The sequence below is a fragment of the Bos grunniens genome, chromosome 26 (assembly GCF_055505025.1).
Source record: "Bos grunniens cultivar Pamir isolate PY7600 chromosome 26, Bosgru_T2T1.0, whole genome shotgun sequence".
Lineage (NCBI taxonomy): Eukaryota > Metazoa > Chordata > Mammalia > Artiodactyla > Bovidae > Bos > Bos grunniens.
This window is the reverse complement of record NC_141190.1, coordinates 2,947,838-2,975,093: the sequence shown is the minus strand read 5'-3', so window position 1 is coordinate 2,975,093 and position 27,256 is coordinate 2,947,838.

Genomic DNA, 27,256 nt, shown 5'->3' with positions numbered 1-27,256 from the left:
ATATAACTGTATCTGTTATCTATCATCATGATAATGTTGCATAATAGAAAACTCAAAATATTAGTAGCATAAAATAATAAATCTTATTTGGTTCATGAATTTTGGGGGTTCATCTGTAAGCTGGGATGAGTTTTCTGGCTTAATATATGTGCTTACCATTTGCCTTTCAACCCACCTATTAATGCATTTGCTCAGATTTTTTAGTTGATTTTCATTTATTTGTGCATGTTTTTATTGCCAAGAACATGTTCTTTATTCTTTTTATATAATAGCCCATTTTACTTAATGTGTTCTTTTTCTCTGAAAATATTACTGAAATATATTTTTAAAATTTTCTTCTCTTTCCTCCAGATTTTTAAAAAAAAAATCTGTTTAGTCTCAATGTTGATGTAGTGGCTTAAACTAGTGTATAGTAATTTTTTATCTGCCTACTCTAGTTTAAGGGAGGATCAGTTAAAAGCTAATTGGAGGTTCACTATTCATGTCTGGGTTTCTTGACTATGTGATTCACTGAATTGTTTGTGCATTAGGGAAATCTTATCTTAGTATATTTAAGTCTATTTTTCCTTTTGCATGGTGTTACTCCATCTGCACCCTCAATTCACAATACAATATTCTCTTATGTGATGTGGGTTCTATTCCAGCTGTCATCATTCCAAAAACCATCATTCCCAAGATAAGAAGATAGGGATTCAATATTCAAAAAGTAAATTTCAATCAGAGCCCCTGTTTTCATTTTAGTACTACTGCTTCAGCAGTGCCTTCTGTACCCCATGTTGCTTTATGATTTCGAGAATGTAGACTTTCAATATTCTATCAGATTGAGATATAAAAACCAATCAGATTCTCCAAGTAAAGAAGATGTATGGGGTTTTAGCTCCTTGAAAAGAAATTAAACATTCAGTTTTAGCCCCACTTTTACCCATTCAGATCAGATCAGTCGCTCAGTCGTGTCCGACTCTTTGCGACCCCATGAATCGCAGCATACCAGGCCTCCCTGTCCATCACCAACTCCCGGAGTTCACTCAGACTCACGTCCATCAAGTCAGTGATGCCATCCAGCCATTTTATCCTCTGTCGTCACCTTCTCCTCCTGCCCCCAATCCCTCCCAGCATCAGAGTCTTTTCCAGTGAGTCAACTCTTCGCATGAGGTGACCAAAGTACTGGAGTTTCAGCTTCAGCATCATTCCTTCCAAAGAACACCCAGGGCTGATCCCCTTTAGAACAGACTGGTTGGATCTCCTTGCAGTCCAAGGGACTCTCAAGAGTCTTCTCCAACACCACAGTTCAAAAGCATCAATTCTTTGGTGCTCAGCCTTCTTCACAGTCCAACTCTCACATCCATACATGACCACAGGAAAAACCATAGCCTTGACTAGACAAACCTTTGCTGGCAAAGTAATGTCTCTGCTTTTGAATATGCTATCTAGGTTGGTCATAACTTTCCTTCCAAGCAGTAAGCGTCTTTTAATTTCATGGCTGCAGTCACCATCTGCAGTGAATTTGGAGCCCAAAAAGATAAAGTCTGACACTGTTTCCACTGTTTCCCCATCTATTTCCCATGAAGTGGGACTGGATGCCATGATCTTCGTTTTCTGAATGTTGAGCTTTAAATCAACTTTTTCACTCTCCTCTTTCACTTTCATCAAGAGGCTTTTGAGTTTCTCTTCACTTTCTGCCATAAGGGTGGTGTCATCTGCATATGTGAGGTTATTGATATTTCTCCCAGCAATCTTGATTCCAGCTTGTGTTTCTTCCAGTCCAGTGTTTCTCATGATGTACTCTGCCTAGAAGTTAAATAAACAGGGTGACGATATACAGCCTTGACAAACACCTTTTCCTATTTGGAACCAGTCTGTTGTTCCATGTCCAGTTCTAACTGTTGCTTCCTGACCTGCATACAAATTTCTCAAGAGGCAGATCAGGTGGTCTGGTATTCCCATCTCTTTCAGAATTTTCCACAGTTTATTGTGATCCACACAGTCAAAGGCTTTGGCATAGTCAATAAAGCAGAAATAGATGTTTTTCTGGAACTCTCTTGCTTTTTCTATGATCCAGCGGATGTTGGCAATTTGATCTCTGGTTCCTCTGCCTTTTCTAAAACCAGCTTGAACATCAGGAAGTTCACGGTTCACATATTGCTGAAGCCTGGCTTGGAGAATTTTGAGTATTACTTTACTAGTGTGTGAGATGAGTGCAATTGTGTGGTAGTTTGAGCATTTTTTGGCATTGCCTTTCTTTGGGATTGGAATGAAAACTGACCTTTTCCAGTCCTGTGGCCACTGCTGAGTTTTCCAAATTTGCTGGCATATTGAGTGCAGCACTTTCACAGCATCGTCTTTCAGGATTTGGAATAGTTCAACTGGAATTCCTTCACCTCCACTAGTTTCGTTTGTAGTGATGCTTTCTAAGGCCCACTTGACTTCACATTCCAGGGTGTCTGGCTCTAGGTCAGTGATCACACCATTGTGATTATCTGGGTCGTGAAGATCTTTTTTGTACAGTTCTTCTGTGTATTCTTGCCATCTCTTCTTAATATCTTCTGCTTCTGTTAGGTCCATACCGTTTCTGTCCTTTATCGAGCTCATCTTTGCATGAAATGTTCCTTTGGTATCTCTGATTTTCTTAAGAGATCCCTAGTCTTTCCCATTCTGTTGTTTTCCTCTATTTCTTTGCATTGATTGCTGAAGAAGGCTTTCTTATCTCTTCTTGCTATTCTTTGGAACTCTGCATTCAGATGTTTATATCTTTCCTTTTCTTCTTTGCTTTTTGCTTCTTTTCTTTTCACAGCTATTTGTAAGGCCTCCCCAGACAGCCATTTTGCTTTGTTTCATTTCTTTTACCCATTAGTTTGTCCTAAATACAACAAATTTCTGAACCTATTGGGGATGCAGTAGAGTAAATCATTTATTTCATTCACTGCTAACTTGGATTCAGAACTGCTGGGTTAATCACCATTAGTTTTCTTTTTCCAGTCTCTAAAGTGATTTTGTCTCTTCGGTTATATTTGTTTTTCAAAGAACGTATTTTTGAAAAGTCACTTCCTGTCACTGGTAGGATTTGGTAGAAATAGAGATATAAGTGTCTATTCAATCCACCACATTATTCAGAAAACTGACCCTGGCAAGGACAAGACACATGGCATTAAAGAAGAAATTCAAGAGCTTAAACTCTTGATAACCCTGTGCCTCAGAAAGACTTTTGAACTGCATCCATAAACACTACAGAGCTAAGTTACAAAGTAAAATGAGAAAATTTGATCAATGCAAGAGATATACCTTCCACTGAAACTCTAATAATCAGACATATGTTACTCTGTAAGATTTTCAAGAATCCTTGGTGAATGCAAATACTGTATAGGTCTTTTCATACTAAAATTAATATGTTCAATGGAGAGAAAATCTTCAGGAACAAAGATTTAGTTCTATAGCATTTACATCACTGTCTTGAAAATGGAACTTATGAGGCACAGACTGTTGACTCTAATCTTATTTTTCTGAAATGGAAGAATGTATATTAGTATCCTTACCATAGAAAATGCTCCCAAAAGTAGAGCAGAATCATCCCTGAATAAATTTACATGAATTTTGGATTTTTTTTATTCATTGTATTCAAACATATTCTGTGAATTATGTTTTGCATACATTTTTTAAATAACTTGATGTCTTCGCCAATATAAGTGCTTTGAAGATTTGCATTCTAGATTCTAAAATATTGTACAGGTAAATTTTCTAACCACAGAAAATAAAATGTGAATCAGGCTTTTAGATGTTTGGCATTTAAACAAAAATTATTAGTATTATTATTTTTTCCTTATAGTTGCTTTCTCTGATTTTAAGACAGCATAACTCACTTGTTTAATCCCTAGATTATATGCTTCAGATATTCAAATTGCACTTTTCCCTTCTATCTGTTATATTAATCAAAAATATTCCAAGTAGAGATAGCATGCCACTTTTCTTACTTTAATGTATGACAGGTTCTACACCGCTATAAATGACTATTTGTGAAAATAAAAGAGAAAAAAAAATGTTGCTGAACTAAACTGTTTGTACTTAATAAGTTAGACACAGTTGCAAATGCAGTAAGTCTTCATAAATGGAAAGCACATACCTTGTCATCAGCGTTAATAACTCTGACATTAAGTTCTATTTAAATGGAATTGCAGTCCAAGGATCCTAAATGTGATGTAGAAGTTAATAATGAATTAGTTTCTCTAGGATGCCTCTTTCTTTTTCTTAAAACAAAAATGAAACATAAATGTATTTTTATTTTACTTAACAGGTAAATGAATCAAATATTAATAGTTTTATGAGCAATACATATTCTAAAACATGATCTGTAAAAGTCATATAATCCATTCAACTGCAAAAATTAGCAGATTTTTCAAAAATTTTAGAGTATCAGTTCCACTGAATTTGTCCTTAATCAAAATATAAACCATTATGCATTTTACTTCTAGCTGTTTTATTTACTTTGGTATCCCCAAATATTGCTAGGCATTACTCTAATGTTTCTTACACAAGTACATACACCAAGATAGCACTTGTCCCCTTGAAAATTGCATATGATATGCTTAGTTTCTAGTAACAATATCATTTTTAATAGTAAAAAGACTAAAGAGTATGTGTTTATAGGAAAACCAGACCACAAAAAAGTTTGTGCTAAAAGGGCTAATATTGCTAAAAAGAGCTTCATAAAATTTTAACAGCTGTTTTACCATAATTACTTAGGGTCACCTAATCCTTTTCTTTCATGTAAATATAAAGCTAACAATTTTTATCTGTCACATTTAAATTATTTCTGATTTTGTTGTATCTCTGCTCTTTTATGAAACTATGTGCCTTCTGGAGAAGGCAATGGTGACCCACTCCAGTACCCTTGCCTGGAAAATCCCATGGACGGGGGAGCCTGGTGGGTTGTGGTACATGGGGTCGCTAAGAGTCGGACACGACTGAGCGACTTCACTTTCACTTCCACGCATTGGAGAAGGAAATGGCAACCCACTCCAGTGTTCTTGCCTGGAGAATCCCAGGGACGGCAGAGCCGGGTGGGCTGCCGTCTATGGGGTCACACAGAGTCGGACACAACTGAAGCAACTTAGCAGCAGCAGCAGCAGCATGTCCCTTCTATAACTGATTAAGATTTGAAGGATTCTTTTTTTTTTTCCTAATTTTATTTTATTTTTAAACTTTACATAATTGTATTAGTTTTGCCAAATATCAAAATGAATCTGCCACAGGTATACATGTGTTCCCCATCCTGAACACTCCTCCCTCCTCCCTCCCCATACCATCCCTCTGGGTCGTCCCAGTGCACTAGCCCCAAGCATCCAGTATCGTGCATCGAACCTGGACTGGCTTGCATCAATTCATTTCATTTTCTTTTTCAAATTTCTACATATCAAAAACCATATTTCCTAACTTTCATAAAATTGAATTTACATTGAAATGCAGTTCATTCTGCTGAAAAAAAAAAAAAAACTTAAATAAAGAATAGTTTGATCCTAGCTATAAATATGGAGCTACAGGATTATGCCAACTTCATAAATTGAAGGGCTTAAATGAAAAGAAATATAATTCTGCATAATACTAGCCATATGATCATTAGAGAAAGATTACTTTCAATATATTATTTACCAAAGTAAGCCCAGTTACTGTTCTAAACTGTCTAAGTGCCAAAAATCGGGGGGGAGGGGGGCGGAGTGGAGAATGAGAAGAATATAGTCTTCCTGAACAGATTATATTTTATAAATGTCCAGAAAATGCTGAATGTGTATTTTACAGAGAATGATAAATCTTGCACTCTTAATGCAAATTCCTTATATCAACTTTGGTTTTCTGTGTAAATGATTTAAAACAACATATTGCCCTGAGGTAAATTTAATCGACCTAATTCGACTTCCTTGCAACAAATTATATAAATTATGAATGATAATATTTATTTAATTTTGCATGAAAACTAAGTCACAGACAATGAATCTCAAAACAAGGATCAGCATGTTTCATATATCATACATTTATTATGTTAATTTGATAATAAAAATGTTTGCAAGCCACTAATAATAAAAAATAAGCAGACAAATTCAAGAATAATAAACAATCCTAAAATTATTTTTGACAAAGCTTTCTTTAGTTCAATTCAGTTCAGTCCCTCAGTCGTGTCTGACTCTTTGCGACCGCATGAACTGCAGCACGCCAGGCCTCCCTGTCCATCACCAACTCCCGGGTTTCACTCAAACTCACACCCATCAAGTCAGTGATGCCATCTAGCCATCTCATCCTCTGTCATCCCCTTCTCCTCCTGCCCCCAATCTCTCCTAACATTAGGGTCTTTTCCAATGAATCAACTCTTCACATGAGGTGGCCAAAGTACTGGAGTTTCAGCTTTAGCATCATTCCTTCCAGAGAACACCCAGGACTGATCTCCTTTAGAATGGACTGGTTGGATCTCCTTGCAGTCCATGGGACTCTCAAGAGTCTTCTCCAACACCACAGTTCAAAAACATCAATTCTTCGATGCTAAGCTTTCTTCACAGTCCAACTCTCACATCCACACATGACCACTGGAAAACCCATAGCTTTGACTAGACGGACCTTTGTGGGCAAAGTAATGTCTCTGCTTTAGAATATGCTGTCTAGATTGGTCATAACTTTCCTTCCAAGGAGTAATTGGCTTTTAATTTCATGGCTGTAATCACCATCTGCAGTGATTTTGGAGCCCAGAAAAATAAAGTCTGACAGTGCTTCCACTGTTTCCCCATCTATTTGCCATGAACTGATGGGACCAGATGCCATGATCTTCGTTTTCTGAATGTTGAGCTTTAAGCCAACTTTTTCACTCTCCTCTTTCACTTTCATCAAGAGGCTTTTGAGTTCCTCTTCACCTTGTGTCATATGGGTGGTGTCATCTGCATATCTGAGGTTATTGATATTTCTTCTGGCAATCTTGATTCCAGCTTGTGCTTCTTCCAGCCCTGCATTTCTCATGATGTACTCTGCATTTAAGTTAAATAAGCAGGGTGACAATATACAGCCTTGACATAGTCCTTTTCCTATTTGGAACCAGTCTGTTGTTCCTTGTCCAGTTCTAACTGTTGCTTCCTGACCTGCATATAGGTTTCTCAAGAGGCAGGTCAGGTGGTCTGGTATGCCCATCTCTTTCAGAATTTTCCACAGTTTATTGTGATCCACATAGTCAAACACTTTGGCAAAGTCAATACAGCAGAAATAGGTGTTTTTCTGGAACTCTTCTGCTTTTTCCATGATCCAGCGGATGTTGGTAATTTGATATCTAGTTCCTCTGCCTTTTCTAAAGACAGCTTGAACATCTGGAAGTTGACAGTTCACATATTGCTGAAGCCTGGCTTGGAGAATTTTGAGCATTACTTGACTAGCGTGTGAGATGAGTGCAATTGTGTGGCAGTTTGAGAATTCTTTGGCATTGCGTTTCTTTAGGATTGGTATGAAAACTGACTTTTTCCAGTCCTGTGGCCACTGCTGAGTTTTCCAAATGTGCTGGCATCTTGAGTGCAGCACTTTCACAGCATCATGTTTCAGGATTTGAAATTGCTCAACTGGAATTCCATCACCTCCACTAGCTTTGTTCGTAATGATGCTTTCTAAGGCCCACTTGACTTCACATTCCAGGATGTTTGGCTCTAGGTCAGTGATTACACCACCATGATTATCTTCGTTGTAGAGATCTTTTTTGTACAGTTCTTCTGTGTATTCTTGCCACCTCTTCTTAATATCTTCTGCTTCTGTTAGGTCCATACCGTTTCTGTCCTTTATCGAGCCCATCTTTGCATGAAATATTCCCTTGGTATCTCTAATTTTCTTGAAGAGATCCCTAGTCTTTCCCATTCTGTTGATTTCCTCTATTTCTTTGCATTGCTCGCTGAAGAAGGCTTTCTTATCTCATCTTGCTATTCTTTGGAACTCTGCATTCAGATGCTTATATCTTTCCTTTTCTCCTTTGTTTTTCACTTCTCTTCTTTTCACAGCTATTTGTAAGGCCTCCCCAGATAGCCATTTTGCTTTTTTTCCATTTCTCTTCCATGCAGATGGTCTTGATCCCGGTCTCCTGTACAATGTCACAACCTCAGTCCACAGTTCAGCAGGCACTCTATCTATCAGATCCAATCCCTTAAATCTATTTCTCACTTCCACTGCATAATCATAAAGGATTTGATTTAGATCATACCTGAATGGTCTAGTGGTTTTCCCTACTTTCTTCAATTTAAGTCTGAATTTGGCAATAAAAAATTCATGATCTGAGCCACAGTCAGCTCCTGGTCTTGTTTTTGCTGGCTGTATAGAGCTTCTCCATCTTTGGCTGCAAAGAATATTATCAATCTGATTTCAGTGTTGACCATCTGGTGATGTCCATGTGTAAAGTCTTCTCTTGTGTTTTTGGAAGAGGGTGTTTGCTATGACCAGTGGGTTCTCTTGGCAAAACTCTATTACCCTTTGCCCTGCTTAATTCCATATTCCAAGGCCAAATTTGTCTGTTACTCCAGGTGTTTCTTGACTTCCTACTTTTGCATTGCAATCCCCTTTAATGAAAAGGACATATTTTGGGGGCGTTAATTCTAAAATATCTTGTAGGTCTTCACAGAACCATTCAACTTCAGCTTCTTCAGCATTACTGGTTGGGGCATAGACTTGGATTACTGTGATATTGAATGGTTTGCCTTGGAAACGAACAGAGATCATTCTATCGTTTTTGAGATTGCATCCAAGTACTGCATTTCGGACTCTTTCGTTGACGATGATGACTACTCCATTTCTTCTGAGGGATTCCTGCCTGCAGTAGTAGATATAATTGTCATCTGAATTACATTCACCCATTCCAGTCGATTTTAGTTCGCTGATTCCTAAAATGTCAACATTCACTCTTACCATCCCTTGTTTGACCACTTCCAATTTGCCTTGATTCATGGACCTGACATTCCAGGTTCCTATGCAATATTGCTCTTTACAGCATCGGACCTTGCTTCTATCACCAGTCACATCCACAGCGGGGTATTCTTTGTGCTTTGGCTCCATCCCTTCATTCTTTCTGGAGTTATTTCTCCACTGATCTCCAGTAGCCTATTGGGCACCTACTGACCTGGGGAGTTGCTCTTTCAGTATCCTATCATTTTGCCTTTTCATACTGTTCATGGGGTTCTCAAGGCAAGAATACTAAAGTGGTTTGCCATTCTCTTCTCCAGTGGACCACATTCTGTCTGACCTCTCCACCATGACCTGCCAGTCTTGTGTGGCCCCACAGGTCATGGCTTAGTTTCATTGAGTTAGACAAGGCTGTGTCCTAGTGTGATTAGATTGAGTAGTTTTCTGTGCTTCTGGTTTCAGTGTGTCTGCCCTAGGATGCCCTCTTGCAACACCTACAGTCTTACTTGGGTTTCTCTTACCTTGGACTAGGAGTATCTCCTCACTGCCGCTCCTCCTGATCTTGAATGTGGAGTAGCTCCTCTCGGCCCTCCTGTGCCCACACAGTGGTGTTGCTCCTCCCGGCCGCCGCCCCTGGCCTCGGTCGCTGGGTAGCTCCTCTAGGCGCTCCTGGGTTGTCACAGCCTGGCATTCTCAGCCGCCGTCCCTGACCTCAGACATGGGGTAGGTCCTCTCAGCCACACTTCTGCGAGGTCCGTCACAGCCGGCGCTTCTGCTGTGCGATCCATAACAGCCGGCACACTTCTGCGCACTTCTGATTAGGACTTTTCCTTAAATAGTATTTGACTTGCAAAAACTAAGTTTCCTCAGGTGCAAGAAAAGGATGAAAGTGCAAGTTGCTCAGTCGTGTCCAACTCTTTGCGACCCCATGGACTATAGAATCCATGGAATTCTCCAGGCCAGAATACTGAAGTGGGTAGCCATTCCCTTCCCCAAGGAATGGGTCTTCCTGACCCAGAGATTAAACCCAGGTCTTCTGCATTGCAGAATTCTTTACCAGCTGAGCCACCAGGGAAGTCCAAGAATACTTGTGTGGGTAGCCTATCCCTTCTTCCTGCAATCAAGCCAGGGTCTCCTGCATTGCAGGTGGACTTTTCACAAGCTGAGCTACCAGGGAAACTATATTCATACAAATATTTTTATACATGGAATGTGTGATGAGGATCCTTTGAGACATTAGTGGGCAGGAAACTATCTTAGCAACTACAGTTAAGTTTGTATAATAATAGAAATGTCATTTAGGGTCAACAATATTCACTCTGACAGTAGCTCTGATTATTCAACAGTTTTAGTATTTCATTCAGCCAGAAGGGAATCCATTGCTCACTAAACTTTTGAACCACCATCCTGGTGATTAGGTTACTTCTGCTTTGATTTATGTACATGTTAGGGCTTCCCTGATAGCTCAGTTAGTAAAGAATCCTCCTGCAATGCAGGAGACCCGGTCTGATTCCTGGGTCGGGAAGATCTGCTGAAGAAAGGATAGGCTACCCACCTCAGTATTCTTGGGCTTCTCTTGTGGCTCAGCTGGTAAAGAATCTGCCTGCAATATAGGAGACCTGGGTTCGATCCCTGGGTTGGGAAGATCCCCTGAAGAAGGGAAAGGGTACCCACTCCAGTATTCTGGTCTGGAGAATTCGTGGACCATATAGTCTGTTGGATTGATTGAGGCCTATTGAAATACTGCATTCCAGTTCATCATCTCAAAGCACACAGTTATATTTCTTTATCACAGATGTTGATTCTATACAAAAATTTCCACCTTAGAGTCTGTTTCCAAAGGAATTCAAATAAGACCATCAATAATAGGTATGCTCTAAGGAGGCAGGCTTTAAGGTAAGACACTAGACATAGATCACACCAGAAGGCTCATAATGAGGACATCATTACTGCTTGTAGGTGGAACAATGGTAGTCCTTATAATGTTGTACTTATTTATGTAAAATTAAGGTGAGATAGTTGAGGCAGGAAATATATTGGTAGTTTTAATGTCCTAACTGAGAAATATAAATAGTAATGACCAAGAAATTAAATGATATTGTTAGGACAATCACTATCAATCAAAAATAGTGAAAAGTTGAAGATAATCATAAATTTAAGGTGAAGTGTGAAAACCACAGGGACTGTATTATGAAAGCATTGCAAAGTGTGGTTAATATGATAAAAGCAATGATAAATATGTACGGAAATTGGTACTGAGAGTGCTGAACCAAAGGGAATAGAACTTGAAAGTTAGGATTAAATCATGCCCTCGATTATATAGCAATTTACCATTGAATCTGACAAATGTGCTACTTTCCATTCTTATGAAGGAGGGCCAGATGCATTTCACAGTCTCATGGGACAGAAAACAATGCATATGTATGCTATTGATTCAGAACTGTTTAACTCTCTTGCCTTCTGTCATACTGTAGTCTGAACGGGTCTGGAAAATCTATAGAATCTATCAAACATTACATTAGTCATTCTGTCAATGATAACTTGTTGATTGAAGTAGATTACTAAGAATGAACAAATACACTGGAGGTCTCGGCAAGACAAATGTATTCTAGAACACAGAAATTTAACAAAATTCAAAGCCTTACCATATCAGTGAATTTTTTTAGGGACCCAGCTATCTAAGGGATGCTGGCACATACTTTCTAAAAAATGAATCATTGCATCTTATATGTCATACTACTAAGAAAGAAGCACAATATCTGATAATTTTTTACTCTGGAGGCAGCAGCGTATGCTAAACTTGTAAATAATGATGTGTCATTTTTATCAAATAACATTATTGTGGACTGAATCGTGTCTCCCCTTCCTTCCAAATTCATATGTTAAAGTCCTTAACCCTTAAAGTGATGGCATTTGGAAATGGGACCTTTAGAAGACAATTAGGTTTAGATGAAGTCATGGAGCCCTCATGTTTGGGGTTAGTTTCCTTATAACAGGAAGAGATACCAGAGCTCTGTTTCTATCCTTATGCTCACAAAGAAGAGGTCATGTGAGCATGTAGAGAGATGGTCCCCAGCTTCCAGAACTATGAGAAGTAGATATCTATTATTTAAGCTACCAGTTTATGGAGTTTTGTTATAGTAGCCCAAGCAAGACAAATATAAAAGACTGTCAGATTTTAGCAGAATTCAGAATATGAAAGGATTCTGAGATCCAGGTAGCAATTCAGGCTGTGCTATCATTTGAACCATACAAGTCAAAAGACACTAGAGGTAAAATATGCTGTTAGAAAATACCATATATGCAGCTCATGGCAATCTCAGTATCAAAGTCACAACTTAGAACTCTAAACTAATGGAGCCAATTTTTTACCTGTAGTGTATAACTGTACACAATACAAAAATAATTCTGATGTGCTATGGGCTTTGTGGAGACAGAAAGTCTGATCTCAGGATATGCCATTTGATGCATCAAGTAATCGTGTGATCAGAACTTCTTCATAATCCAGTTTCTTTCAGAGCCAACAAGTCAAAGTCAGAGGTGGCCCACCATAAATCCATCACTGGGTGGAAGTGGTGTATTCAAGATCAATCACAAGCAGAACCAAAGGATACAACAAGACTGCATGACTAGGTAACCTCCCTGTCATCCATTACCGTGACACAGTGGCTTCCTGCTCAGTTTGTGGGCATAGGTCCTTATGACTAACAAATGGAGGAGGGAAAAGGCAAAGCTTGCTTAATAGAAGCTTTGCTTTATATGGGATGCACACTAATAAAAGATGGTTGCTGTGCTAAAGTCAAAGTTTGTGTGGAAGGTAGAAGAACCCAAGGTAAGAATATAGTCTGACTCATGGGAATAGAGAATAGCTTTGTTAGTTGCTCAGTGGTTTAAAAAAACTAACAAGCAGAGATAAGGAAAACTGGGGAAGAGTCAAGTTGATGGACTTAGAGATATTATCACAAGATATGGAGACTTTTGAACCCTATATTAATGTTCACTAAATAGCATTCATCTAGAAATTCTCTATCCAAGTCCTACAGAGTGTTCCATCTAATGGCATAGGATCCAGAGTACTATTGCTTTGAACCAAAGGAACACACTGTATTTAAAATAAAATTAGGTGAGGTTCTGGATACATATTGGAATCCACTGAATTAGTATCCAGGAAAGGACATGAACACTGCATCTGATGCTCAAGTTGGAGGAGTCAGAGTTCAGTACCAGGGTTTATGTACTTGGGCTGTCAGGCTGTTCCACCACAGCAGCATGTGGTCAGACAGATCTTTCTGCTATGCTTGAGTATCTGCAAAAGTACGTGTGATATTAGGACTCTAGGCCTACAAATTGTGTGGAGAGAGACCTTTTAATATTTTTCTCTTTGTAAGCCCTAAAAAGCAACTTCCTGACTAGCATGGCCCTCTGATCAGCTGTGATCAGATACTGCTGCAAAATGTTTGATACTTCTTTGTAACAGCAGTCCCACCTGGCAGCAGCAGCAGTTCTTCAGTTCTCTTTCTTGGTCCTAATATATGCTTGGTCCTATCAATTCAGTTCAGTTCAGTCACTCAGTCATGTCTGACTCTTTAAAACCCCATGCTCCACAGCACACCTGGCTTCCCTGTCCATTACCAACTTCCAGAGCTTTCTCAAACTCATGTCCATAGAGTTGCCATCCAACCATCTCATCCTCTGCCATCCCCTTCTCCTCCTGCCTTCAATCTTTTCCAGCATCAGGTCTTTTCCAACTAGTCAGTCTTTGCATCAGGTAGCCAAAGTATTGGGGTTTCAGTTTCAGCATCAATCCTTCCAATGAATATTCAGGACTGATTTCCTTTAGGATAGACAGGTTGGATCTCCTTGCTTTCCAAGGGACTCTCAAGAGTCTTGAACACCACAGTTCAAAAGCATCAATTCTTCAGCGGTCAACTTTCTTTATAGTCCAACTCTCGCATCCATGCATGACTACTGAAAAAAAATCATAGCTTTAACTAGACAGACCTTTGTCAGCAAAGTAGTCTCTGCTTTTTAATATTCTGTCTAGGTTTGTCATAACTTTTCTTCCAAGGGGCAATCATCTTTTAATTTCATGGCTGCAGTCACCATCTGCCGTGATTTTGGAACCCAAAAAAATAAAGTCTGTCACTGTTTCCCAATCTATTTGCCATGAAGTGATAGGACCACATGCCATGATCTTAGTTTTTTGAATGCTGTTTTAAGCCAGCTTTTTCATTCTCCTCTTTCACTTTCATCAAGAGGCTCTTTAGTTCCTCTACTCTGTGCATAAGGGTGGTATTATCTGCATATCTGAGGTTATTGATATTTTACTGTCAATCTGGATTCCAGTTTATGCTTCTTCCATTCTCCCATTTCTCATGATGTACTCTGCATATAAATTAATTGAGCAGGGTGACAGTATACAACCTCAACCTACTCCTTTCCCAATTTGGAGCCAGTCCATTGTTCCATGTCCGCTTCTAACTGTTACTTCTTGATCTCCATACAGATTTATCAGGAGACAGGTAAGGTGAAGCATGCTTAATTTGCACCATGCTTCATAGATGAGTTTGGTACGTATTGGCAAGTGAATTAGGGGGAAGTGTTTTGTTGTTGTTTTTGGTGTTGTTGCTTGATTTGCACATGTGACCAGAGTGAGTCTCTGGCTAAAACCCTGACTAGTGATCTTTCTGAAGAGACAAACTACAAGATGACAGACACAAATACTTTTTTAAAGTGGGTTGGAATACAAAACCAGGAAACATAATACAAACTGGGGAAGGTTACTAAATCAGATAGTATGGGTTTGATGATTAGAGAGTGCCCTCACAGTATGAAGTTGATGGTTTGGCATTAAATAGTATCAAAATAATTATGACTGCATTTTTCACAAGTTGGTGAGAAAATAGCTAATGACATAAAAATATTCCTGAACCTACTTCTGCATTACATTAAAGATCCTATAAATGAAATTCTTTGTTGGTCATATCCATTGAAACAAATTATAAAGTTACCCGTAATATTGTGGGGAGTGTACAGGTCTGGAGTCAAAAATATCAAGTTAATTTCCCAGTTATGAAAACTTTTAGCAAAATTATTTAATTTTCTCTGTGTCAGATTCTTGATTAGTAAAATGTTAATGTTAACTATTCTAATCAAAAACTTTTATGAGGTTTATAGGAGATATTCATAACTTAATACATATTAGTCCTGTTACTTTGAGAAAAATGTTAATGATTTCTTTCTCCTTTTTTATTGACAAATCTAACTTTGAAAGTGGAGAGTGAAAGAGTTGGCTTAAAGCTCAACATTCAGAAAACGAAGATCATGGCATCCGGTCCCATCACTTCATGGGAAATAGATGGGGAAACAGTGGAAACAGTGTCAGACTTTATTTTTGGGGGCTCCAAAATCACTGCAGATGGTGACTGCAGCCATGAAATTAAAAGACGCTTACTCCTTGGAAGGAAAGTTATGACCAACCTAGATAGCATATTGAAGAGCAGAGACATTACTTTGCCACCAAAGTCGGTCTAGTCAAGGCTATGGCTTTTCCAGTGGTCATGTATGGATGTGAGAGTTGGACTGTGAAGAAGGCTGAGAGCAGAAGAATTGATGCTTTTGAACCACCCCAACTGTGGTGTTGGGGAAGACTCTTGAGAGTCCCTTAGACTACAAGGAGATCCAACCAGTCCATTCTGAGGGAGATCAGCTCTGGGATTTCTTTGGAAGGAATGATGCTAAAGCTGAAACTCCAGTACTTTGGCCACCTCACTCAAAGAGTTGACTCATTGGAAAAGACTCTGATGCTGCGAGGGATTGGGGGCAGGAGGAGAAGGGGATGACAGAGGATGAGATGGCTGGATGGCATCACTGACTTGATGGACGTGAGTATGAGTGAACTCCAGGAGTTGGTGATGGACAGGGAGGCCTGGTGTGCTGCGATCCATGGGGTCACAAAGAGTCGGACACAACTGAGCAACTGAACTGAACTGAACTGAACTGAACCTTGAAATACATTTCTTTCTCTGTTTCCCTGGAAACTTTTTGTTTCCAGGCAGCATAGATTTTAAAATGACCCCTCATTGGTCACTTTCATCTGGAATGGAAACACTACTAAGAAACACTATATTCCTAGTAGGAAGCTATACCTTAGTATTTCCCGAGTGGCTCATAATGGAGAATATCGCTTACCATCATCTCTTTGGAGTTATACCTATGGGATGGTTATAATAAATGATGGTTCTTATTTGGAAAAGGGTACCTAAGGTAAGGTGGTTCTTCATCCCTTCCAACTGAGTCTCATTCCCTCACTGTTGAGCCCGTGCTCTAATGTAATGCCATGGCTGCTGGATGGTCTTCTCTGACTGCTTTCACTAAGAAGAAATTCCTGCTGCTTCCCTGCTGTTCTATTTCACTTCTTGTCATGTGCTTTTCTAAATGAATCTGATGCTAAGTGTGGCCTACTCAATAAACACCCCTTGAATGTTTAAATAAGTCTAAAATTAAGCCCTGTTAAATCCTTCTTTTCTAAGTCACACTGTGATTGAAAAACAGAATGCAATGTGTTACATTGCAAGATGACATAGGCTAGTGTTAAGAAGAACTATATTTAAGGCTTATAACTAAACTTGAAAGTAAACCCTTAACAATTGCATAGTGAATTTGTATAGCAAAATCAAAAGGTGAGGGACCTCTCATATTCTTTAATGAAAATGTAACATTTCCTCTCATCAATATTCTTATACCACAAATTGTAAAGTTATTCAGTGAGGGTATCTATATATTAAGGTAACCCAAAACACTGAGTTGATGATGAATTTTAAATATTATGATATCTTATTTGCATTGAAGTCAGATAAAATTAGGAAGGGAACTGTTTCAACCACTACCAGTACCACAGCAGCAGAAGCCAAATGATGACAGAGTGGAAAACCATAGAAATGAGATTTTTCAGAAAAATTTTCTCAAGACTCAAAGTTGAGCTAATATAAAGGAAAATTATTCCTATACTCAATCATCTATGATGAAATCTATGCTTTCTGTGGTTTGTAAGGGAGACGGGGTTGAAAGTGGCTCTCATTTCAACCAATTCTGCCAGATGGTGAGAAAAAACGACTGTACAAATAATTTCTTGGAGAGATTCCAGTCTGAAACAAACTCTTTAGTCAACCTCATATTGCACAATCTCATGCCAACATGAGACAGGAACACAAAGGTGTTTTCCTGACTGGCTAGTTGAATTTATTGTGAAACTGTGGTGGCAGGGGAGATGATGGATATCAAAGAATAGCAACAAAAAACAAAAGTATTGATGCTTTGTGCTCTGAAAAGTATTCTTAATATAAGGAATAAAAGCTAGAATGTCTCAACTATTTCATATTCTCTAAAAAAAATTTTTTTTTCTGAATGGAATGTGGATAAAACAATTGAAAATAATTGCAGGAACAGAGGAGCCTGAGGGTAAAATTGTTGATGAAGCAAGTGTCGAGAGACTATCAGACATGGTGTACTGTCAGAAAGCTAATTGTATGTGGTGCTACTTATTTTTATTACAGCTCTTAGTCATTAGTTAGCCACTTCTCATTCCCCTGAGTCCCCACCCTATGTTTAGGTAACCTGGTTCTCCGAAAGGGTTCTGACTTATTAAAGACCCACTTTTGCATTTACATGCCTACAAATGAGGTTATTGCAATGTTTGTCTTTTAAGATGTGATGACCAGTAATATTTTAAATATTAATGTAAAAATATAGACAAATGTTAACATGATAAACACTTTCTTACTTTATGAATTTTTCACAACGTCCTTTTTATACCTTTTCTTATTTACTTCATTTCATGACAATGTTAGCCTTTAGTAAAATTTCACAGCTAGTTTTTCCTTTGTGTCTGTATGCCGAGTCATGTCCAACTCTTTGTGGCCCTATGGACTGTGGCCTGTCAGGTTCCTCTGTCCATGGAATTTTCAAGGCAAGATTACTGGAGTGGGTTGCCATTTCCTACTCCAGGGGATCTTCCTGGCCTAAGGATCAAACCCTGGTCTCTTGCATCTCCTACATTAGCAGGCAGATTCTTTACTACTGGTGCCACTAGGGAAGCCCATTAAATAGCTTGATATTCTGTATAACCTCTTTCTCTGTCTATACCAGTTTATCAAAGTTGTGTGTGCTGTGTTTACTTGTGTCCAACTCTTTGGGACCCCATGGATTGTAACCCACAAGGTTCCTCTGTCCATGGAATTTTCCAGGCAATAATAAGTTTATCAAATTTACTCACTGTTGCATACCTAACAACTAGTATAGTGCTTAGTATATTTTCACTTGAATAAATGAATGACTGGGTGAATGAATGAAAGAGGATCTTACAGAAGTAATCCACATTGTGTTTTCCACACTTAGAATCTCTATTCACAGAATTATGGGATTCCTGTATTATTTCAAAAGTCTCCAGGAGTCTTTCATACCTGAGTTGATTGTATCTGACTCTCTGTGACCCCATGGACTGTAGCCTGCCAGGCTCCTCTGCCCATTGGGTTCCCCAGATGAGTATACTTTAGTGAGTTGCTATGCCCTCCTCCAGGGGATCTTCCCAGCCCAGACACTGAACCCATGTCTCTTACATCTCCTGCATTAGCAGATGAGGTCTTTGCCACTAGTGCCACCTAGGAAGCCCACCTGAGTTCTATGCTCAGTCATTTTTCTTATTTTAACCAATGAATTGTGCATTGTCTGACAGCTAATCTCTCTACTTGTGTACTAAATTGCAACCTTTTGACCTCTCTCCTTCACCATCATCCCTTCTCTTTCAATTAATCTTCCCTGAACATAACTTGTTAATTTTTCCTCATCTTAAAACAAGATGGGAAAAAACTCTCTTCTTCTAAAATCCCAGTCCATGTTCCATTTCAGGGTAAAATTCCTTGGAAAGCCAGTATAGTTTAGAACTATTGTGAACCCACTGTCATTCTCTTCTTCCTGCCTCCAAAACTGCTGGTTGTTGTTGTTATTGTCATTCAGTTGCTCAGTTGTGTCCAATTCTTTGTGACCCCATGGACTGGAGCATGCCAGGCTTCTCTGTCCTTCACCATCTCCCAGAGATTGCTCAAACTCACATCCATTGAGTCAGTGACGCCATCCAACCCTCTAAACCTCTGTCATCCCCTTCTCCTCCTGCCTTCAATCTTTCCCTGCATCAGGGTCTTATCTGATGAGTCAATTCTTCACATTTGGTGGCCAAAATATTGGAGCTTCTCAGCATCAGTCCTTCCAATGAATATTCAGGACTGATTTCCTTTAAGATTGACTGGTTTGATTTCCTTGCTGTCCAAAGAACTCCTATGAGTCTTCCCCAGCACCACAGTTCAAAGGCATCAATTCTTCAACAGTCAGCCTTTTTTATTGTCCAGCTTTCACATCTGTACATGACTATTGGAAAAACCATAGCTTTGACTATACATTCTCTTATCCCTGCCTCCAAAACTGCTGCGGCTTCTTCATTTCCATGTGTCAGTGAGGGCATTACTTGTCCCTCTTAATCCATGACATATTCTCTCACTCCTTCTCCATCCGTGCTTATGTTGCAGGGACCTGCTTCTCATACAGCAGTGGTGTTCTTCTGTTCCTGATGTTTCCTCTAAGGCTACCCCAGGTGATGTGACAGCTGAACTGTTTAGGTTGGACTGACCTCTTTCTTTTAATATTGTTCTTTCTTCTAAGTTTCCTTATCTTTTCTTTCCGATGAACTCCAAAAGTTCTCCGCCCTAAAATGAGAAAATCCTCTTTCACACTCCACTCTGATATATAAGTCAAAAAATGGTACTACTATACATTCCAAATATATTAGATATTTGAATGATACAAACTGTCTCAGAATTTATATATAATTTCCTCTCCTTGGTAGCTCTGTATACATTTTCCTTAGTAGTAGGCAATCAGTGTAGTCCATTATATTTTATATGCCATTATATTTTAACTTGTTGCTTCTCTCTTCCATAGATTCATTGTCACTTGATCTAGCTAATGTATTTTGTCTTCTATACAGATATATTGTTTTAAGTGAGTTTCATGTAAGTAGATCTTTACATGCGTGCATGCTAAGTTGCTTCAGTCATATCTGACTCTTTGCGACCCTAGGACTATAGCCCGCCAGGCTCCTCTGTCCATGGGATTCTCCTAACAAGAATACTGGAGTAGGTTGCCATGCCCTGCTCCAGGGGATCATCCTGACCCAGGGATCGAACCCATATCTCTTGAAGCGCCAGCCTTGAAGGCAGAGTCTTTACTGCTGAGCTACCTAGGAAGCCTCAAATAGAGACTTAGTGCCTCCTTTATACATGCTTAGACTTACCTGAATTCAAAGGATAGAAAAAATTAAGTGTAAGTCTCTCCATGTGCTGTAATTGTTCATAGATATGCCCTGCTGCTGTTGCTAAGTGGCTTCAGTCATGTCCGACTCTGTGCGACCCCAGAGACGGCAGCCCACCACGCTCCCCCGTCCCTGGGATTCTCCAGGCAAGAACACTGGAGTGGGTTGCCATTTCCTTCTCCAATGCAGGAAAGTGAAAAGTGAAAGTGAAGTCGCTCAGTCGTGTCCGACTCCTAGCGACCCCATGGACTGCAGGTTACCAGGCTCCTCCATCCATGGGCTTTTCCAGGCAAGAGTACTGGATATGCCCTAGACTTGGCATCTAAGGCAAAGTATATCTATGTTTCATAGGCTGTTTGATATGATTAAGTGTTTTTCATATAGCAGATGTCAGTAGAGATTCAGTATTTGATTCCCAATTGGACAAAACACCCATGTGTTTTGTCCAATGTATGTATAACAATGTATGTATAACAAACCACCCATAAATATGATGATTCAATATTTTCTTTCTCAAAGTTTTATCTGTTCAGTTCAAACAGGGGAAAAAAGGTTATAGATTCCAAGTAGGGAATAGAAAGAATGTGTGATATTTTCCAAAAGCTGCTTCCCCTGGTGGCTCAGATGGTAAAGCGTCTGTCTACAATGTGGGAGACTGGGTTTTGATCCCTGGGTTTGGAAGATCCCCTGGAGAAGGAAATGGCAATCCACTCCAGTACTATTGCCTGGAAAATCCCATGGACAGAGGTGCCTGGTAGGCTACAGTCCATGGGGTCGCAAAGAGTCAGACACGACTGAGTGATAGGGCTATAGGGCTTCCTTTAGATGAATACTGTGAAAATATAAATCATTTAGGACACTACTGTATTCCATTGAGAACAAAAACATAAGTTTGCTTATATACCTTTTATACCTTTAAAGGAGCTTCCCTCGTAGCTCAGTTGGTAAAGATTATGCCAGAAATGCAGGAGATCTTTTCAAGTTTATATGGTAGAGCGAATGCTGAAACTTCTGATGGAAAACTGAAAATTCATCCTTCATTGTTCAGTGTCTCTAGAGTTGTTCTGATTTCCCATCAGTTGAAAAACCATAAGGAGGAAAAAGAAGTGTGATAGATATACTGAGGAAATTAAAATGATGAATTATCTTGCATCTCTCTGGTTCTGAAACCCTGTACTAAGAAATCCTTTCTAGTTTCTCTGAATCATAGTATTTAACAGGGCAGGCTTTCTTAATCACTTGAAACACTATTTCCACTTGATAAATATCTCTCCAACTTTTAGCATTATTTAAGTCTAAAATTAATCATATATTATGATACAAAATTCAAAGTAATTGAAAAAAGATGTTATTTTATCCTTCAACTAAATATACTCTCCATATGCACCATTTGGATACAATTGTGGATAGTAAAAAAGATCACATCCTCAGCTATAGTATCTTCTCTCTATCCATAATAATAGAGAAAAGTTGGGGGAGAGAGGGAATATTGAGGAGAAAGAAAATTTTAACTAGAGAAATCTATATATAGGGAAAAAATCAAAGTAGAGAAAACTATAAGTGAAATGGTTCAAGAAGAGAGAGAAAGATAGGATGCAGACAATCCAAATCAGAGAACTGGTCAAAGTACAGACTCACCTTTGAGATATTGCGGGTTCAGCTCCAGGCCACAGCAACAACATGAATGATAAAGTTATGTTAACAGTATGTTTATATTGTAGTCTATTAAGTATGCAATAACATTATGTTTAAAAAAGCTATATATATATATATGCTGCTATATATATTTTTTTTTCAAGAATAATTTATTGATAAAAATGTTAATTATTTTATGAGCCTTTAGGGAGTCATTATCTTTTTGCTGGTGGAGACTTGATTTGATGTCAGTGACTGCGGACTGATCAAGAGGGTGGTTGCTGAAGGTTGGGGTGTCTGTGATAATTTCTTAAAATACGACAGTAATGTAGTATGCTGTTCAATTGATTCTTCCTTTCATGAACAATTTCTCTGTTAACGTGCAATGCTGTTTGATAGCATTTTACTCACAGTAGAAATTCTTTCAAAATTGGATTCAATCCCTCACACCCTGCCACTATTTCATCAATTAAGGTTATGTACCATTTTAAATCCTTTGCTGTAATTTTTAACAATCTTTGCAGCACCTTTACCAGGAGTAGTTTCCATCTCAATAAACTACTTTCTTTGTTCATCCATAAGAAACAATTTTTCATCTGTTAAAGTTTCATCATGAAATTGCAGCAATTCAGTCACATCTTCAGGCTCCTCGTATAGGTTCTTTTGCTATTTCCACCACATCTGCAGTTACTTCCTCCACTGAAGTCTTGAATCCATCAAAGTCATCCATGAGGATTGGAATATACATTTTTCTGTTAATGCTGACATTCTGACCTTTTCTTATGTATCACAGTTGTTCTTAATGGCCTTAAGAATGAATCTTTTCTGGGAAGTGTTCAATTTATTTTGTGCAGATCTAATAGATGGGAAAACAGAGAGACTTTATTTTGGGGGCTCCAAATTCACTGCAGATGGTGACTACAACCATGAAATTAAAAGATGCTTGCTTCTTGGGAGAAAAGCTGTGACCTACCTAAATAGCATATTAAAAAGCAGAGACATTGCTTTACCAAGAAGGTCTGTCTAGTCAAAGCTATGGTTTTTCCAGTAGTCATGAATGAATGTGAGAGTTGGACTATAAAGAAAGCTGAACACGGACAAATTGATACTTTTGAACTATAGTGTTGAAGACTCTGAGGGTCCCTTGGACTGAAAGGAGATTAAGCCAGTCAATCCTAAAGGAAATCAGTCCTGAATATTCATTGAAGAACTGATGCTGAAGCTGAAGCTCCAATACTTTGGCCACCTGATTAGAGGAATGGACTCACTGGAAAAGATCCTGATGCTGAGAAAGATTGAAGATGGGAAGAGAAGGCCATGACAGAGGATGAGATGGTTGGATGGCATCGCCGAGTTGATGGACATGAGTTTGAGTATGCTCCTGTAGTTGGTGATGGACAGGGAAGCCTGGTATACTGAAGTCCATGGAGTTACAAAGAATCAGATATGACTGAGTGACTGAACTCAATTGATCAGATGAATCACTAATCTAGCTGCATCTTGACAAAATGTATTTTTTTTAATAATAAGACTTGAAAGTAAAAATTACTCCTTGATACCATAATCATGACAAGCTTGTTTAAGCTCTTTCAGTAGCTTATATGGGACCGGTTCCCATTTTCCCTCTTCCTCGCTTCCCCCTTCTGTTTTGGTAAAGACTACTGGAAAGGCCATAGAGAATTCCAATCCCCCTGTTGTTCCACTTTTTTTCTAGCCTGGGTGAGGCCCCCTTGAGGGGGTTTTCTCCAAGGAGCACACTCTATATATTGTGCATGTATCTGCTTCAAAAGCTCCTTTCTTTCAGAAAACTCTTTATCTTCCTCAGCCTCAGGCAATGCTCTGGGAGGCTTTGGGGGCAAAGTGGGGAACTCCTAGGCCCTGGGAGGCACAAACGGAGGCGGCAGAGATCGCCTTAAATCAGAAAGTGATGGATACATTTTTAAAGGTTTGCGTAGAGGAGGAGGGGCCTCGCTAAGGCGCCCAGCCGCAGCGTCCTGCAAGTCCTCCCCCTCCTCCGGAGGTAAAGCACAGTCTCCCTCCTTTTTTTCATCAATGGCAGAAAACATGATCTGCGCAGAAGGCGGAGACCCACCATCTACCGCTGTAGCCTCTCCCATAGGCTGTCTAACAGCCTCATGTCGAGGGTCCAGGACGTCCCTAATCATATTCCACAGAGCAAAAGTATCTACAGGAACCTTTTGGTTGCAGAATTAACATTGTTGTGTGACAAGTTATGAAAACAACTTTATTCTCATTTTACACCTCCATCAGAGCTCTTGAGTGAACAGGTATATTGAATAAACAGTACTATTTTGAAAGGAATTTTTTTTTTCCCCTAAGCATTAAGTTCAACAGTGGACTTAAAATATCATTGAACCATGTTGTCAATAGATGTACTGTCACCCCGGCCTTGTTGTTCCATTTATAGATCACACACAGAGTAGATTTAGCATAATTCTTAGGAGGCCTAGAATTTTCAGATAAGTGAATTTTCGGGTAAGTGGGCATTGGCTTCAATTTAAAGTCACCAACTGCTTAAGTCCCTCACAATTTAAAAGTCAGTTTAACTTTTGAAGTTTTGAGGTCAGCCACTGACTTCTCTCTAGTTATGATAGTCCTGTATGGCATCTTCTGCCAATAAAAGATTGTTTTATCTACATTGAAACACGTTGTTTAGTGTAGCTACCTTAATTAATATCTTAGCAAGACCTTCTGGATAATTTGCTGCAATGTTTACATCAGCACTTGCTACTTCAGCTTGCACTTTGGTATTATGGAAATGCCTTCTTTCCTTAAACCTCATGAAATAACCTCTGCTAGTTTCAAACTTCCCTTCTGCAGCTTCCTCACTTCTGTCAGCCTTCATATGATTAAAGAAAGGTGGGGTCTTGCTCTGGACTAGGCTTCGGCTTAAGGATCTATAGTGGTTGGTTTGATCTATCCAGACCACTAGAGCCACTGTGATTCTCCATATCAGCAATAGGCTCTATCCAGACCACTAGAGCCACTATGATTTCTCCATATCAGCAATAGGGTCTTTTACTTTCTTATCATTTGTGTGTTCACTGGAATAACATTTTTAATTTCCTTCAGTATTCACAATCTGGCCAACTGCTTGGCACATGAGGCCTAGCTTTCAACCTATCTCAGTTTTTAACATGCTTTCCTCACTCAGTTTAATCATTCTTACTTTTTTATTTTAAGTGAAGATGTGTGACTCTTCCTTTTACTTCAACACTTAGAGGCCACTGTTGGGTTATTGACTGGCTTAATTTAAATATTGTTGTGCCTAAGGGAATAGAAAAGCCCAGAGAAAGAGAGATGGGAGAACAGTCAGTCAATGGGGCAGTCATAACATGTATAATGTTTATTGCTTAAGTTTATGATCTTATATGAGCATAGTTTATGACACCCCCAAACAATTATAATAACAATATCAGAGATCACTGATCACAGGTCTCATGACAAATATAACAAGGACAAATTCTGAAATATTATGAGAATTGTCAAAGTGTGATAGAGACATGAAGTAGCAAATGCTGTTAAGAAAATGGTGCCAATAGACTTGCTCAAACTGGATTGTCAGAAACTTTCAGTTTATTTAAAAAACATAGTATCACTCAATAAAAGTGAACTATGATGAAATGAGGTATACATATATAGTATTTTATATATACAAAGGAAATGATGCTAAGGAACATACTTAGAAATTATACCTTTTTAAGGATTAATAAGCATGTATTATGATATTCATGCAGATATCATGTCAACATCATAATAATATTATGATGATAGCAGTTAACATACATGCTAATTCCAGGAAGTTGTAATAAGTGCATTAGGTATATGAAGACTCTGTGTGTGTGTGTGTGTGTGTGTGTGTGTGTGTCAGTCACTTAGTCATGTCTGACTCTTTGCGAACCCATGGACTATAGCCTACCAGTCTTCTCTGTTGGTGGAATTATCCAGGCAAAAATACTGGAGTGAGTAGCCATTTTTTTTTTTCAGAGGACCTTCCCAATCCAGGGATCAAACCCAGGTCTCCTGTATTGCAGGTAGTTTCTTTTCCATCTGAGCTATGAGGGAAGCCTATGTGAAGGCTACTTTTCAAAGTTTTAACATAAATGGTTTTCACATTTGCTCAAAATGCCTCATTTCACTTTTCTTTGTTAAAAACTCTTCCCTCTGAGAAAGCTTTTTTTTTTTTCCTTTTTTAAATTCACATATAAATAAAGTCAGGTATTTTTTATAGTATGAAGTACATTCAGATAGAGAAAAAGTGATTATTCAAATCAGACACTAAATGATCAATTGGATAAGGCATGGACACTATGATAAATAAAATCATAAGTTATTATAATGAATGAAAGATTTGACAAATAAATTTGGTGAAGTGAATCATTATATTGTGTTGTCAATTCTTTGATATAGTGAGTGGGAAAGGAATTTTTAGCATTTGACAGACTTCAATTCAAATCTTAGTTCTTCCACTCATAGTATGATCTTAGACAAGTTATTCAAACAATTTGAGATGAAGTTTCCTTATATTCACCCAAAATCTACTTGCATGATAGAGGTACTCTACTGTTCAAATAGCACAATCATTTTTAAGGCTTCTAGATCATTATAAACTATGATTATAATAATCATCATTATTTACTTTCATTTCTTAAAACTTCATATTCAACCTCTAAGACCAGAAATAATTAAAGGTGATTACACATGAATAATATAAGGTGTTAATACTAATCAGTAAAATTATAGAAGGAAAAAACTCTCCTCTATTTTTGAGTCACTCCAATGCAGATACTGAGGGATCCAGAACAGTTTCATGGCCATTTCCATTACATAAATAATGAGAAATATACCAGGAATAAGAAAATGAGCCCAAGACAAACTCGACGACAAGCTATAGACTTGTAAGGAATTTATGCTTCAAAATCACTGGATGCTTGGGGCTGGTGAACTGGGACGACCCAGAGGGATGGTACGGGGAGGGAGGAGGAAGGAGGGTTCAGGATGGGGAACACGTGTATATCTGTGGTGGATTCATGTTGATATATGGCAAAACCAATATAATATTGTAAAGTTAAAAAATAAAATTTAAAAAAAAATCACTGAAGCAGTCACTATTCAGGCCCACTCAAAATCTATCTGCTCAATCTGGCAGTTGTGTACAGGACTCTCTCATCTATAAACTGGAGCTAATGATGCTGCCATGGAAAATTCATTTGAAAGATAATATGAAATGCAAAGCATCATTATGCTATTGCACATGGTTCACTGTTCTGTTTACTGGTATATACAGTGTCAAAAACAGTTTTCTTCATCCTGCTGGTAAATGAAAAATAAATATGTTGG